Source organism: Mustela nigripes, chromosome 16, assembly GCF_022355385.1.
Source record: "Mustela nigripes isolate SB6536 chromosome 16, MUSNIG.SB6536, whole genome shotgun sequence".
NCBI classification, from domain to species: domain Eukaryota; kingdom Metazoa; phylum Chordata; class Mammalia; order Carnivora; family Mustelidae; genus Mustela; species Mustela nigripes.
The window spans coordinates 50,737,423-50,753,665 of NC_081572.1; the positions used below are offsets into that span (position 1 = coordinate 50,737,423).

Below are 16,243 nucleotides of genomic sequence, written 5' to 3' on the forward strand. Positions count from 1 at the left end.
TCAAAAGACACAAAAAAACTAATGTGGGTGGGTAAGAACATCTTATTTGAGAAGTCCACTTAAAATAGTTTCACATTTGTTTTTAAATGACAGTGTAATGCAAATAAATGTTTTCAACTTCTGTTCAGATCTGTCTCTAAAAATAGCTACTTTTTTAATCTTTAAAAAATACTGTTACAAAAATTTCAAAAATACACAGAAGGATAAAGAACCATGTCATGAACCCCCATATGCCTATTACTGAAGCCCAGTAATTATCAAGCCTTTTCTATACTTGCTTCGTCTACCCCCATTTCACATCTGTTGTGTGTGCGAAGCCTTTCTAAAGAAAATCTAGCCATCAGGTTGTTTCGCCCTTGCGTTGTTAAATATACATCCCTTAAGAAGATAGCGAGATATACATCTTTTAAGAAGATAGACATTCTTTCAATGCCATTACCATCACATCCAGCAAAGTTAATAATTAATAATGTTGATGCCCTCCCAGCACCCAGTCCATACTGACATTTCTCCAAGTAGCTCAAAGTGTTTTCAGTTGGGTTTGTTCAAGTCAGGGACTAAACGAGTCCACGCAGGATATAGTTGGTTGATAATCTGCCATTCATTGTCCTTTCCTCCCTCCCCCACCTTGTCTTTGTTGAAAAAACTTAGTTGTCATATAGAATGTCATGCCTTCTGGACTTGTCTGCCCGTCTTCTCATAGTGTTAAGTTGTTCTTCTATCATTCATATTTCTTGCAAACTAGAACTTAGCTATAACTTTCAGGAGCAAGAATACTGCTATAAACTACTGTGTACGTCACATTGAATCATTTCAGGAGACCACATGCTATCCGATCGTCTCGCTTATAATGATTCTACCACTAATCAGTGAATTCACGTGGCAACGGCTGCTCCTTTCATTTCAAAGACCCACACCCACCTTTCATGTAATGCTTTCATGATTGCCTGAATCATTGGTTAACTAGAAATAGCCAAATGCTGAGTGTCTGAATGTCCCCTGCATTCTAAATGTATTAGCTGTAATTCTTCGGCAAAGCAAAGCTTTATCAGCTGGGGCTATGTAGTTACCCTAGTATATAATTTGATCTGAAAAGACAGGGTAAAGCTTAATTCTTTTTCTTTTTAATTTTATTTATTTATTTGAGAGGGAGAGGGAGCAGGAGCAGGGAGAGTGGCAGAGGGAGAGGCAGACTCCCTGCTGCTGAGCAGGGAGCCCTGCTGAGGGCTCCATCCCAGGTGCCAGGATCATTACCTGAGCCAAAGATAGATGCTTAACTGACTGAGCCACCTTGGCGCCCCTAAATGCTTAATTCTTTAATTGCCATTTTCAGAATAAGGAGTCGATGCCCTGTGTACCTCCAGTGGTAACCCATTGTTTTGTGGCTTGGATGGGGAGGCCACTTTTTTATTTTGTCCGGTACCTATGTGTTTTTAATGTATTCAGGTTTTCTGTTTTGGTTGTGTTCTTTGTTTCTCCAGTTGTCTCATCTTTGACTCTTGAGCCTCTTAATGTTAGCTCCTGTGTCCTTTGTTATGGTCTCTTTAGTTTTGTAGGATTTGCTTGCTGTCAGGGACGATGAGATTTCCCATCACCTTCTTGTATGCGTTCCTGCCCCAGTCCTGGCATCAGCCCTCCCTCCAAGGAGCTTTGGTCTCTCTTGGGAGGGTGTGGTGTTTAGAGACCATAACCAAAGTTACTAGGAGTGTTTACTGCTACAGTGTTATGGTGGACAGAGCTAGTAAATATGTATTTTTTTAAGGAAAAAGAAATCAGGAATACTAATGCTTACAACATAGAGTTAATATTTCAGGGATTTTGTTTAATACCTTTGATTTTTACATCCAATCTCTTTTCTCTCACACTGTAAGTCTTGCTTTCTAACAACATGAACATAATTATTCTCTTTTTAAATCTTTAAGGATTTTATAAAACATGAATAAAAAAATACTTGAAAAGCAGATATTAAAAACCAAGGCTAAATATAATATAACTGACCATAATGTCTGCAATATACTTCAGAATAATTCAGAAAAAAAAAATGCATACCTATATAGATTAAGCCAAAATAGTAAAATATTAACGGTTTCAACCCTGGTGAAAGATACACGAGAGTAGATTATACTAATCTTTTAACTTTTTTGTTTATTCATAAATTTTTATAATAGAAAAAATTCCGAGTACCATACCACGTGCCTTTTCTCTGATTTTCTGGCATGTATTAATATACATTAATATACATATTATGTATACAATACAATACAATGTATACAATACATTGTTATCGACCTGCCTCTTCAATTAAAAAAATTCAGGGGCACCTGGGTGCCTCAGTCAGTTAAGCATCTGCCTTCAGCTCAGGTGATGATCTAGGATTCTGGAATCAAGCTCCTCATAGGAATCCCTGCTCAGCAGGGAGCCTGCTTCTCCCTCTTTTGATCCCCCAGTTTATACTCTCTTGCTCTCTGTCAAATAAATAAATAAAAATTTAAAAAAAACAAAAAGACCACTTTGTTGAGAAAAATCTGATGGATTGCTAGGCTTTGATTGTCCCCATGCGTTGTCCATGAGCTGAGTCACTCTCCCTGGGTTTCCTTTTTCATTTCAGCACCTGCTTTAATTAGCTGCTTCCTCCCACAGTGGAAGAGGTTGGGGGTTGGGGATGGAGTTTAGATGAGTGGCAAATAAATTAGTCCTGGCAGACATGTATCTCTTACTATTTGAACCTTCATGATATCACAAAAGAAACAGAAACAATAGTGGAGACCGATGATTAGTTGTTTGCTTTAGAATGATCACTCTGGGGGTGCCTGGGTAGCTCCGTAGGTTGACCAAGGGACTCCTTTTTTTAAATATTTTATTTGTTTATTTGACAGAGTGAATGAGAGAGACAGAGAGCAAGCACGGGGAATGGCAGGCAGGGGAGAAGCAGGCTCCCTGCTGAGCAAGGAGCCTGATGTGGAGCTCCATTCCAGGACTCGGGGATCATGACCTGAGCCGAAGCCAGATGCTTAACAACTGAGCCTCCCAGGAGCACCACCAAGGGACTCTTGATTTCAGCCCAGGTCATGATCCTCAGGGTCGTGAGCTCAAGCCCAAGTTGGGCTCCGCACTGAGCATGGAGTCTGCTTAGGATTCACTCTCCCTTCCTCTGCTCCTCGACCCCCTCCCACTTGTGCTCTCTCTCTTAATTAATTAACTAATTAATTGAAGTTTTAGAATGATCACTCTGATGATAGAATGGATTGAAAAGCTTAGGACCACAGACTAATCAGTCTCATGCGTGAGTCCTGGCAAAAGGAGAAGGTGTCAATTTAGAGTCCAGCAGGTGAGATGGAGATGAGGGGATGATGTGAGTCTTACTGAAGATGGTGCAAGAACAGAAGAAATCTGGGATAATGGAAATTGCAGGCATAGAGAGCTAGATGGATAAAGGTCAGCTCTCATAGTTTAAGGCAAGAATTGGGTTATGGTAAAGAACAGATTAGACATCCTTAGCATAAGGAAGAATTAAAACCATTGGAGTGGCTGCAGTCACCCTTGCTTGGATCGGTGGGGCGATAAGAGAGTATGGAGATTAGTCAAGGCAAGAAGAGAAAACCACAAATGAGGAGGAGAATTATGCATTTGGTATCATGTAACCCAAGGAGTGGGCATGGGGATGGTTCAGGAAATTGTGAAGCAAATAAGAATTCCCTGCTCAGAGAAGAACCCCAGTATCAAGCAAAATTAGCATCAGCTGCTATAAAAAATTCTTTTAGCATTTCCCCAAGTCACTAAATAGTCCTTGGAATGGTCTTAAAGATTTCATCACACGGATGTGTTACGGCCTGTTTAGTGTTCTCCTACTATTGAATATTCAGATTTTCCCAATATTAAAGTATTTTAAAATCTGATAATCTTCGAAGTTCTGACCTTTTCCTTGGGTAGATTCCTAGATGATAAATTACTGAGACAAAGGACAGGACTAATAGTTTCTTTCATCTGGGTACCAAAAACATTCTTATTAAGGTTATCGTGGCTTATCTTACTTTTTGTTGTTGTTATGAATAAGACTTCTTCTGATACACCTTTTTTTTTAGACTTCACTGCTGGTATGGAGAATATTTACTGACTTTTATGTGTATTTCTTTTATATCCATCCACTTACAAAATGTCTTTAAAGAACCTAACAGCATTTCACTTGATTTTCTTAGCGTTATGGGTTATCCCTGCAAATAATGCTAATACAGTCTTTCATTTTCCTACTTATGTCTCTTACTTGTGTTCTACTTCTTACTATAACTTTGGGCGGAATTTCTTAAACTAGGTTTGACAGTTGTGGTAAGAACAGGTAACTTGATCTGTATTGATGAATTGACTAAGAACACATCTAGTGTTTTACCATTAACTGTGTTGGCTGCCGATTAAGAAGGATATTCTTAGGATGCCTGGGTGGCTCAGTCGGTTAAGCGCCAGGCTCTTGGTTTCAGCTCAGGTCATGATCTCAGGGTGAGATCAAGCCCTGCATAGAGTTCCTCACTCAGCACAGTCTGGTTGAGATTCTCACCCTCTCCCTTTCCTCCCTTTCTGCCCCTCCCCCATTCTTGCTCTTTCTCTCAAATAAGTATATAAAATCTTTTTTAAAAAGATATTCTTCATTGTGTTAGGCATTTTTGTTGGGAACTAACCTTCATTGTGTTGCATTTGAGGGCTCCTGTCATTTCAGTACCCTACAAAGAGATAAGAAAAAACTTTCAAGGGTGCCTGGCTGGCTCAGTCAGAAGAGCAAGTGACTCTTGATCTTGGGCTTGTGAGTTCAAGCCCGACATTGGGTGTAGAGATTACTGATGTAATAAATAAACATTAAAAAAAAAAAAAGAAAAAAGTTTAGGGCGCCTGGGTGGCTCAGTGGGTTAAGCCGCTGCCTTCGGCTCAGGTCATGATCTCAGGGTCCTGGGATCGAGGCCCGCATCAGGCTCTCTGCTCAGCGGGGAGCCTGCTTCCCTCTCTCTCTCTCTCTCTCTGTCTACTTGTGATCTCTCTCTGTCAAATAAATAAAATCTTTCAAAAAAAAAAAAAGTTTAATTTATTCTCCGTTTTCCTTGGCTCGGGGAAAATGGGGTCATCGTGGTGAATTTTTTCTCTATCTGTGCTAATAGGTTCTGTCATGCTTTCTAGAGCCAGACTTCCCCAACTGCCCCAGCTTTATCAAGTTATTAACTGTCACCTTATTAAGTTACTTAACCTCTGTTCCTAAACTTCCTCCTCTGTAAACCATGAAAGGTAATATGGTTTTGAGTGAATCTGTGAAAGAAATCGCTTGCTTGTTTGTTTTTCAAAGTGACATACTTCCCTTTTATTCTGTCAGGGTACTTGTGATTTCTTTTCTCACCATTAAGATCAGTAATAATACTAATGGGCTTGTGCCCCGGCACCCCGTTTGCACACACAGACATCCCCCTGTGTGGTGTCTGCTTTGTCCAGCAATGCAGGATGTTTAATTCAGAGCCAGATCTGTGTGAAAACTGCCCTTAAAACAGAGATCTTAGCTTGGTTATCAAGGTCATCATTCTCGCCATCTGTCTCAATTTACTAATTTTTGTATGTATTTTGAAGATCATGTAGCTTCAGGAACATCCCCTACTTGTGAAATGCGACAGTAGAGAGGTAGTCAACTTGTCCAAAGTAAACACTTCTAGAATCCAGTTTGAAGAAGTCAAAGAAGCCACGTGTCTTAGCTCAGGCTGCCATAACCAAATACCGCAGCCTGCATGGCTTAACCAACAGAAATTCATTATCTCTCAGTTTTGGAGGCTGGAAGTTTCTGGAGAGGGTGTGCATCTTGGCTTGCAGATGGCTGATTTCTTCTGTATGCTCACACAGAGAGGAGACAAAGAAATTTCTCATTCTGTACTTACAAGGCCGCCAGTCTTACGGGATTAGAGCTCTACAATTATGACCTCATTTAACCTTAATTACTTCCTAAAAACCCTATCTCCAAATACAGTCACATAGGAGGATAAGGCGTCGACACATGAATTTTGGGAGGATACAGTTCAGTCCCTAGCAACATTCCATCTTTATTCATTCTTTCAGCCTCACATTTCATAACCCAGAAAAAGCAGAGCTTTGGAATCTTACTTTAGGTTATTCAGAGGAGCCAAAGAAAAGAATTTTGGGGAAGAAGAGAAAAGAAAAGTTTTATGGAAGACTTAACACTCATAGTGATAATGGTAAATAACTATTCAGCCATTACTGTCAGTGCCAAAAACCATATTAAAGACATGATCTCACTTACTCCTCAAAATAATCCAATAATTTTTCCCATGTCGTGGATAAGAAGCCGTGGTTTGGTGAGAGGTTGAATAATTCGCCTGAGGTCATCCAGCTAGTAAGTGCTAGAGCTGGCATTTGGTCCAGAGCCTCTGCCTCCACTACTCTGTCTCATATCTGCCCCACTCCCAGCACACGTTCTCAAAGGCCATCTTGTTTGAGTCTTTGACTGTACAGGTTAGGTTTTATCATCCTTTCTTTATTTCACACAAGGAAGCTGAAGCTCAGAGAGATTAAGAGAATTCTCCAAGGTCATTTAATAAATGGCAGTGGTAGGAACCAAAACGAGCAAGGAAGACAGAATTGATTCCTGCTTTTCTGCAGGAAAGTAGGTCACCCATTTGCGACCAGCGTGTATGGAGAATACATCTGGTTGGCGTTGTGTGTGGTCAGTTCTTTCTTCCGTTGTTCTAAGCCTCCTTGCTTGATTTCAGAAAAACATGTAGCCCAAGGAGCTCACCCCAGTAAACCACTCACCTAATCACTTACAGAAGCAAGACTGTTCAGTTGTCAAGAAAAGAAGGCATAGTCTCCATCATTAGACAACTAAATGGATACTTTTGGTGACTTTACCTGGTTCTTAGTGCCTCCATAGGTATTCTGCTAATTTGAGTCATAGGATATTAAATTGTTGTTAACGGATACATATTAAATGTCTGGAATGGGCAGTGTACCATGCTAGATGTTGAAGAAAGAGAAGTTCAAGGTTTTGGAGCTAATTGTAGGTGCTGGCATTAACAGTTATTGCTGCTATATTTGTGCAAAGCTGTCTCACTGTGCATATGCTGAAGTTCAGGTCGTGCTGTCAGGGTCCTGAGATCCATGCCCTTCTAGCTCCCTTCTCAGCATGGAGGCTGATTGAGATTCTCTCTCTCTCCCTCTTCCCCTGCCTCTCATGCTCTCTCGCTCTCTCTCTAAAATAAATGAATAAATCCTTAAAATGAAAAAAAGATATGTGCCAGACTTGTTAATAGTACCTGCTACTTAATTGGGGCAGGGAAGAGGGATACTTTCACTTTTTAATTCTACAGAATTCTGTACAGTTTGAGGTTTTTTTAGAAAAAAAAATATATAATTTCTAAATTTTATATATATATATTTTTAAAGATTTTATTTATTTATTTATTTGACAGAGAGAGATCATAAGTAGGCAGAGAGGCAGGCAGAGAGAAAGGAGGAAGCAGGCTCCCTGCTGAGCAGAGAGCCCAATGCGGGACTCGGTCCCAAGATCATGACCTGAGCCAAAGGCAGAGGCTTTAACCCAACTGAGCCACCCAGGTGCCCTATATATATTTTTTAAAAGACTATCCCATATATCTAATAAAATATTCTTCCCTCTCTACTCAGCTTCCATCCATACAAGTGAATGCTGAATTAAAAATAATTTTGTGTACATGTGATAAGATTTGATTTGATAAATTCAAAGCATTGAACAGAGTTCCTTGAAAATATAATGATGCTTTTAAGCCTTTTAGTCTTCTCATGGGCCTCATTCTGGAAGGTGAGTGGGAAGAAGGTCAGCTATGTGGCTCCAAAGTGCTCTGACTGGAAAAGGTGGGGATTCAAGAGAAGCCTGATCATGATGAGATAAAACAAAGCAGATCCCCCCCAATTATAACCCATGCCCATTAAAGTGCTTTGGGGCCCAAGGAACTCTTGTTCAACAAGACTTGCAAGGTCTCAAAGCTTTCCGTGGTCTGATCACTATCTCCCCACTCAGGCACATCGGCTGGCACCTGCTCATACCCATATCACATATATTCCCACGACAAAAGTAGGTAGGACTGCCCAGTACCCCCATCTAGGTCCAGTGCCATATTTAGGCAGGGCCTCAAATGTACCATGGCTTCTCATGCATCCACGCCTCTGCATGTGCCAGCCCCTCCTCTAGCAGGCTTCTCCCCTAACCCCTCACTGGTCCTATTCCTCCTTCAAACCTCAACTCAAGGGTTACCTTAGACACCGTGGCACCATCCCTGATTTGCCTAGATTTTCCTAGGCACTTTTGTTACAGTTTCATTATATCCTAGAATACACCCCAATTTTTTACTCTATACCGAAAGCTCCTCTTGTTCCTGTATCCCCAATGTCTGTCATAATCTTCAATACATAGTAGTTGCTCAGTACCTGTTTGTCGAATAAATGAATGACTCCACTCACACCATAAGCTTTCTTCCTGTGGCCAGCATGTAAATGGGTGCTCTCAAAGAACCCAAGTGACCCGACCCCTTTTCTTCACTTTCTCTTCATTAACCCAGCACTGGTGACTCTGAGACTTCACTGAAACTGTTTTCACTTCCTTTAATTAAATAAAACAGTCTGGGTCCCTGACCTGTGTAGTTATTTTTAACCTTCTGGAAAGTTCTAAATGAGTCCTTTGCTTTGGGAGGGTTTTTCTACAGCTCCTGATTTTGCCATCCTGTAGATGTGGCTCCATAAAAATGTTGTGGCACAATAAAAATCCCATCTCTCCCAGTACTTGTCTTCACATCAGTTTGGCATTAACAAGCCCAAGAGTTTTACAGACTAATTTTAGCTGAGCAGGGAGATAGAATCCAGTACCTACTAGGAAGCATAAATGAGTCTGGCTTGCTAGCAGTTCCTGGAAGTCTTTGTGTTTTCCAATAAATCCATACAAATCGTACAGTGAAAGAGAAACCACAGAGCAAAGTCTGGGACTGTTGGGGTCATGTTGGTAATTAAACCCCCCCTCTCCTCTTGAGACCCAGTAAGAGCCTTTCCCCTACAAAAAACGAAAGCAAAAAAAGGCCATATGCTTGTCTGCCAAAGTAGATGTGACCAAGCATCCTCTCCCTGTAAGAGATTAAAATAAAGCCTCCTGCAGTCCTTTTCTCCAGATACACAAAGAAGTGACCGGGCTGAGGCTCAAGGGCACAGATCCAGGCCCAGTTGGCAAGAGCAAGCCAGGGCTCCCATTCTCCCAGAAGGCGCAAAGGACAACAGTGTTTCCTAGAAAAGAAACCCGGAATGGAGACTGAAGTAGGCCTAGCCGATATGGAGCTATTATTTTCGAGAACCGAAAGCTGTTTCAGTACTGCTTCAAAGGGATCTTATTCTAGGAACCGAAGGGAGGCTGAGTCTTCAAGTCATGGAACTAGGGGAAGCAGTGCGGCAGAAATAAAGTGGGACCAAGGAGGGGTGGCCTTCACAAAGCCTGCATTTGTGTCTGGTACTGCTCCTTGGAAGATGTTACAAATATACCATAAAAGTAGGACTCAAGGACGCCTGGGTGGCTCAGTGGGTTAAGCCGCTGCCTTCGGCTCGGGTCGTGATCTCAGGGTCCTGGGATCGAGTCCCGCATCGGGCTCTCTGCTCAGCGGAGAGCCTGCTTCCCTCTCTCTCTCTCTGCCTGCCTCTCCATCTACTTGTGATTTCTCTCTGTCAAATAAATAAATAAAATCTTTAAAAAAAAAAAAAAAAAAAGTAGGACTCAAGGGGCACCTGGGTGGCTCAGTTGATTAAGTATCTGTCTTTGGCTCAGGTTGTGATCCCAGGGTCCTTGGAGGGAGCCTTGCGTTGGGCTCCCTGCTCATCTGGGAATCTGCTTCTCCCTCTCCCTCTGCCCGTACCCTCCCCGCCCCCACTCATTCTCATTCTCTCTCTCTCTCTCTAAGAAAAATAAATAAAATCTTTAAGAAAAATAGGATTCAAAGTGGGGTGCTAGGCCGGCTCAGTTGGAGGACCATGAGATCATGAGTTCAAGCCCCACGTTGGGTAGAGATTACTTAAGTAAATAAGTAAACATTTTAGAAAATAGGATTCAAGGTTAATCTGTATTGTGATTTTTTTTTAAGATTTTATTTATTTATTTGACAGAGATCACAAGTAGGCAGAGAGGCAGGCAGAGAGGGAAGGGGGAAGCAGGCTTCCTGCTGGGCAGAGAGCCCGATGCGGAGCTCGATCCCAGGACCCTGGCATCAAGACCTGAGCTGAAGACAGAGGCTTTAACCCACTGAGCTACCCAGGTGCCCCGGTATTGTGATATTTATTTCAACAGTATTTATAATAGCAATAAATTGGTAGCAACTGGATTGCCTGGGTGGCTTAGTGTGTTAAGCATTTGCCTTTGGCTCAGGTCATGATCGCAGGGTCCTGGGATCGAGCCCACATCAGGCTCTCTGCTCAGAGGGTAGACTGCTTCTCCCTCTACCTGCCAGTCCCTCTGCTTGCTTGTGCACACGCTCTCGCTCTCTCTCTGACAGATACGTAAATTTAAAAAAAAAAAAAAAAGCAGTGTGTACTTTGTTTACACTTTCCTGTATTTTTCCATCGTTTTGATAATGAGCATACATTAGTTATAAACCACAACTCTCATTAGATTTATTTCAAAATATATAATTTCCAAGTGTATCTTTTTCAGCCTCTATATTTTTTAAAAAAATTTTTTAAGATTTTATTTTTGTAGAACAGTGTTGGGCTCACAGCAGTACTGGGCAGAAGGTACAAAAATTTCCCACCTTCTCCCTGACCCCACACATACACGGCCTCCCTCATTATCAATGTAATCACTCACCAGAGCGATACATTTGTTACAATTGGGTGAACCTTCACTGACACAGTCCACAGTTTACACTAGGGTCCACTGGCAGTGTTTATGCTTCATATGTTTGGACAAATGTATGACGACATGTACCTATCATCATAATATGGAGTATTTTCACTGCCCTGAAAATCCTCTGTGTCCTACCTAGTCATCCTTACCACCCGACCTCTGACAACCACTGATCTTTTTACTGTCTCCGTAGTTTTATTGCCTTTTCCAAAGTGTTACGTAGTTGGAATCATACAGTATGTAACCTTTTCAGACTGGCTTCTTTAACTTAGTGATATGCATGTAAGGTTCTTCCCTATCTTTTCATGGCTTGATAGCTCATTTCTTTTTAGTGCTCAGCAATATTCTATTGTAATTGTAAATGTACCACAATTATCTATCCACCTCCTAAGGGACATCTTGGTTTCTTCCAAGTTTTGGCAATTATGAATGAAACTATCATAAACAGAGGCACCTGGCTGGCTCAGTTGGTAGAGCACATGACTCTTGATCTCAGGGTTTTGGGTTCAAGCCCCACCTATGGCATAGAGATTGCTTAAAAAGAAAATCTTTAAGGGGCGCCAGGGTGGTACAGTCAGTTAAGCCTCCGACTTGGTTTCGGCTGAAGTCATGATCTCCAGGTTCTGGGGTTGAACCCCACAATGGGTTCCATGATCAGCATGGAGTCTGCCTCGTATTCTCTCTCCCTCTCCCTCTGCCCCTCCTTACTCTGCCCCTGCTTGCTTGTGTGCTCTCCCTCTCTCTCTTTCTAGGATAGATAAATAAGTCTCTAGAAAATGAAAATTAGGACCACCTGGGTGGCTCAGTCAGTTAAGCATCTGCTTTGGCTCAGGTCATGATCCCAGGGTCCTGGGGTGGAGGCCCACACTGAACTCCCTGCCCAGTAGGGAGCCTGCTTCTCCCTCTCCCTATGTCCCTCCTCTGCGCCCCCCCCCCACACCCTGCTTATCCTCTCTCTGTCTCTCTCTCTCAGATAAATAAATAAAATCTTAAAATAAAATTTAAATTAAATATTTTCTAAAAGAGACATTGAACAAAGGAGTAAGATGGTCAGATCTGTGTCCATATGTATTTTTAATAAAGAACTTTTAATAATGCATACTTGTAAAAAAGATAAAAAGAAAATAAAAATCAACCAGATGCTCTTAACTTGGAAATAGCCATTGTCAATATACTCAGTGCTAGCCTTCTTTATGTGCATATTTCCAGACAGAAAGATAGATGAATACATATTATAATTTTAGAAAAATGGAAATAATTCCATGGATACCAAAAATTTGAATGTTACTTGAAATAAAATAGAAGTAAAATTGAGGAACTTTAACTCGAGGTGAACTTGAGATAAATATTTCATCTAATCCAATTACAATGGATTAATTCCGGGACTCCTGGGTGGCTCAGTTGGTAGGACGACTGCCTTCGGCTCAGGTCATCGGTCTCCCAGCTCCACGGGGAGTCTGCTTCTCTCTCTGACCTCCTCGCTCATGTTCTCTCTCACTGTCTCTCTCTCAAATAAATAAATAAAATCTTTAAAAAAAAATGGATTAATTCCTAAAAATATCTGTTCAAAATTAAGAAGAAAAGGTAGTGAAATATTGTGAAGTTTTATCAGTCGTGGTGGTGATGGTGGTGGTGTTTTTAACCCACATTTCAAAGTATCTACTTCTTCTACTAACCTCCTGGAAGAACTGAACATATTTTACTTTTCCCCAGAAACCCTTCTCCCCAAATTCCATTATATTATTACTTTCACCTTGTCAAGGTTTGTGACACATTCTTTTCAAAAACCACTATTCCCGTAGTTGTTTTGTCTTAATCCTGTGTCAGTCCAATCTATTTGGTTTACCATAGTTTATCTGACATGACAGGGACTCGTCCCCCCATATTTTTACAAGAGCACGGCATAGATCCTGTATTTCTGTTATGTTAAAGACCATCTGTTTGTTGTCTTTGTACATAAAGGACCCCTTGGGGGGCTACAGAATTATCAGGTTGTACTTCCTGTTGCTCTGTAGATACTGTTTCACTGTTTTGGGGCAGTGAGTATCTCGGAGATGTCTACTACCAACCTGATTTTTTTTTCCCCCGTAAACCATTTTCTTCTACCTGAATACCAAGGGATTTTCTTTATCCTTAGAGTTCTAGAACTTCACCATGTTATGTTTTCTTAATTTTTTTTAAAGATTTTATTTATTTGACAGACAGAGAGATCACAAGTAGGCAGGGAGGCAGGCAGAGAGAGAGAGGGGGATTGATCCCAGGACCCTGAGATCATGACCTGAGCTGAAGGCAGAGGAGGCTCAATACACTGAGCAACCCAGGCGCCCCATTTTCTTAATTTTTTTAAGATTTTTTAAAAATTTATTTCATTTAAAAGAGAGAGAGTGCAAGTGAGTGGGGGAAGGGGCAGAGAAAGAGAATCCCAAGACTCCATGCTGACCGTGGAACCCGAGGCAGGTCTCAATCCCATGACCCTGAGATCATGACCTGAGCCAAAACCAAGAGTCAGATGCTTAACCAACTGAGCTAGTCAGGTGCCCAACACCATATTATCTTTTGGTATTGATGGTTCTAAATTAAATTTTCCTAGGCTATGGCAGGACTTTCAATCTGCAGATTTCCATTTTATCCGTCTGTTCCATTTGCTTTATCTGTTTCTTCAGAAACACTAATTATGCATATGTTGGATCTTCTTTGTTCTCTATAACTATCATCTCTGTGATCTATATGCCAGTATCCCTTACAATTTTGAGATCTCAACATTTCCATCATGTCTCTCACTTTATTTTGAATAGCTGTATATTTATTTTTTCCTTCTTTCCCAAGCTACACTAACTTCCATTTCTGTTATGTAGAAACCTCTTCTTGAAACCCTTAAATCTCTTCTTTAAGCCTCTCTTCCTCCCCACCCCCCCTCACCAATATCATGCTGCTGGTGATTCTTTGAGACCCTGTAAGATATTTTGGAATTATATAGGCTTTTCAGCTGCTTTTTTGCTTACATTCTTTTCTCCTTCTTTCCTTCTATTTTTTTTTAAGATTTTATTTATTTGTTTATTTCACAGAGAGAGATCACAAGTAGGCAGAGAGGCAGGCAGAGAGAAAAGGAAGCAGGCTCCCTGCTGAGCAGAGAGCCCGATGCGGGACTCGATCCCAGGACCCTGTGATCATGACCTGGGCCGAAGGCAGCGGGTTAACCCACTGAGCCACTCAGGCACCCCCTTCTATTGTTTTTAAAGTTGCCATGCATAAAAGATATCCCCCATTGGTTGTTCTGGGTTTTTTTTCCCGGGTTTGAACAGGGCCAATACCTACAGAATAGTTATGGAGAAGCAGAGCAGGATTCAGGCATCAAGGTGGGGCCATCTGAAGCTTCTGCTGCCTCTTATTGTCCACAGTAACTCTTCCAACCTTGTCTTTCTTTACTATGGAGGCACTTTGTTTTTTTTGGGGGGGGGGGTCATTTATTTTTCATTGTTTTTTTTGTTTAATGTATTCTCTTATTTACCTCTTGGTATTCTTCTAGGGCAAACAGGTTCGATGTAAGCACTGGAAATAATTTACCAACATGATTCTCCTTCCAAGTCTGTTTCTCCATGACCATTACTGGTTCACAGATGCTGTCTTCTCACTGTGTCCTCTGATGACAGAAGGGGCAAAGGAGCTCTTTGGGGTCTCTTTTATAAGGACACCCATCCCATTCATGAGGGCTGTATCCTCATGACCTGACCACCTCCCAGAGGCCCCATCTCCAAACACCATCATATTGGGTGAATTGGTTTCAACAGAGATATTTGGGGGGAACCCAAATATTCAGTCTGTAGCCTCTATAAAACTGGTACTATGAGCCAAGAATTTTAAATATGAGGCAATTAATTCTCTAAGATGAAAGTCTTATAGACAAATAATGTTAATGAACAGAAAAAATGTTATTAGGTCAGACTTTCAGATTATTTCCTCATAGTACCAAGTTCCAAAAAATAATACTTAGTCATTTGTGGGATGTTCTGGAGAGCCCTAGGGAAAGGAAAATTTGCAGCTGCCTGTATCTGTTTCAATCTAAGATGATGTGTACTACATCTTCCAGTTTGGTAAAATTCATAGCTACTTAGACTTAGTTCATAAGGCTGAGATACAGATTAACTGACCATTTCTGTAGTTAAAGAATTTATGGACTTCACTCTTTTCAAATTCTCCTTTTTTCTTTCTTGCTTGCTTGCTTGCTTGCTTTCCAGGAGAGAGATAGAGAGCATGACCTAGGGTAGGGGGAAGGGGATAGAGGCCAAGGGAGAGGGAGAAACAGACTCCCCACTGAGCAGGAAGCCCTACATGGGGCTTGATCCCAGGACCCCAGGATCATGACCCAAGCCAAAGGCAGACACTGAACCCATTGAGCCATCCAAGCACCCCTCTTTCTTTCTTTATTAATAATATATGCTGCCTTCACATATACAGTCAATTGATTTTCAACAGTAGAGTCAAGACAATTAAACAGGGAAAGAATACTCTTTTTAACAAATAGTGCTGGGACAACTCGGCATCCACATGCTAAAAAACAAAGTTGGATTCCTTCCTCATAACTGCACAAAAATTATCTCAAAAAGACATAAGAGGGAGGGATGCCTGGTTGGCTGGGTCGGTTAAGCATCTGCCCTTGGCTCAGGTCATGATCCCAGGTTCCTGGGACAAAGCCCTGCATTGGGCTCCCTACTCAGTAGCAAGCCTGCTTCTCCCTCTGCCTGTCACTCCCCTTGCTTGTGCTCTCTTTCTGTGTCAAATAAATAAATAAATAAAATCTTTAAAATATGTATGTAAGAGTAAATCTTCATGAGCTTTGGTTAGGCACAGCTGTCTTTGATATGACACCGAAAGCACAAGCAGCAAAACAAAAAATAGACAAATTGGGCTCATCAAAATTAAAACCTTTTGTGCAATAGAGAACACTATCAAGGGGCACCTGGCTGGCTTTTTTGGAAGAACATGTGACTCTTGATCTCAGGATTTTGAGTTCAAGCACCATGTTGAGTATAGAAATTACTTATAAATAAATAAATAAGCAGATTGATATATAAATAAATAAATCACTATCAACAGAGTGAAAAGACAACTTACAGACTGGGAAAAAAAATTTGTAAATCCTACATCTGGTGGAATTAATATCCACATATAGATATGTAGATAGGTATAGATATATGATTTATGTCAGTACTATATAATGTATAACATTTATAAAATATATAATACATAATATGTATAGAACTCCTACAACTCAACAACAAAAAATGAACAGCCCAATTTAAAAATGGGCAAAAGAGGGGCCACCTCGTTTCAGTTGGAAGAGCATGTGACAATCTC

At 41.0% G+C, this 16,243-nt stretch overlaps 1 protein-coding gene across 3 annotated transcripts in view; it reads left to right on the top strand.

The window, feature by feature from the left end:
• The window catches only part of PIGL (phosphatidylinositol glycan anchor biosynthesis class L), a 67,533-nt gene that overhangs the window by 5,576 nt on the left and 45,714 nt on the right, over positions 1 to 16,243 (top strand). The gene's annotated exons all lie outside the window — the stretch shown is intronic.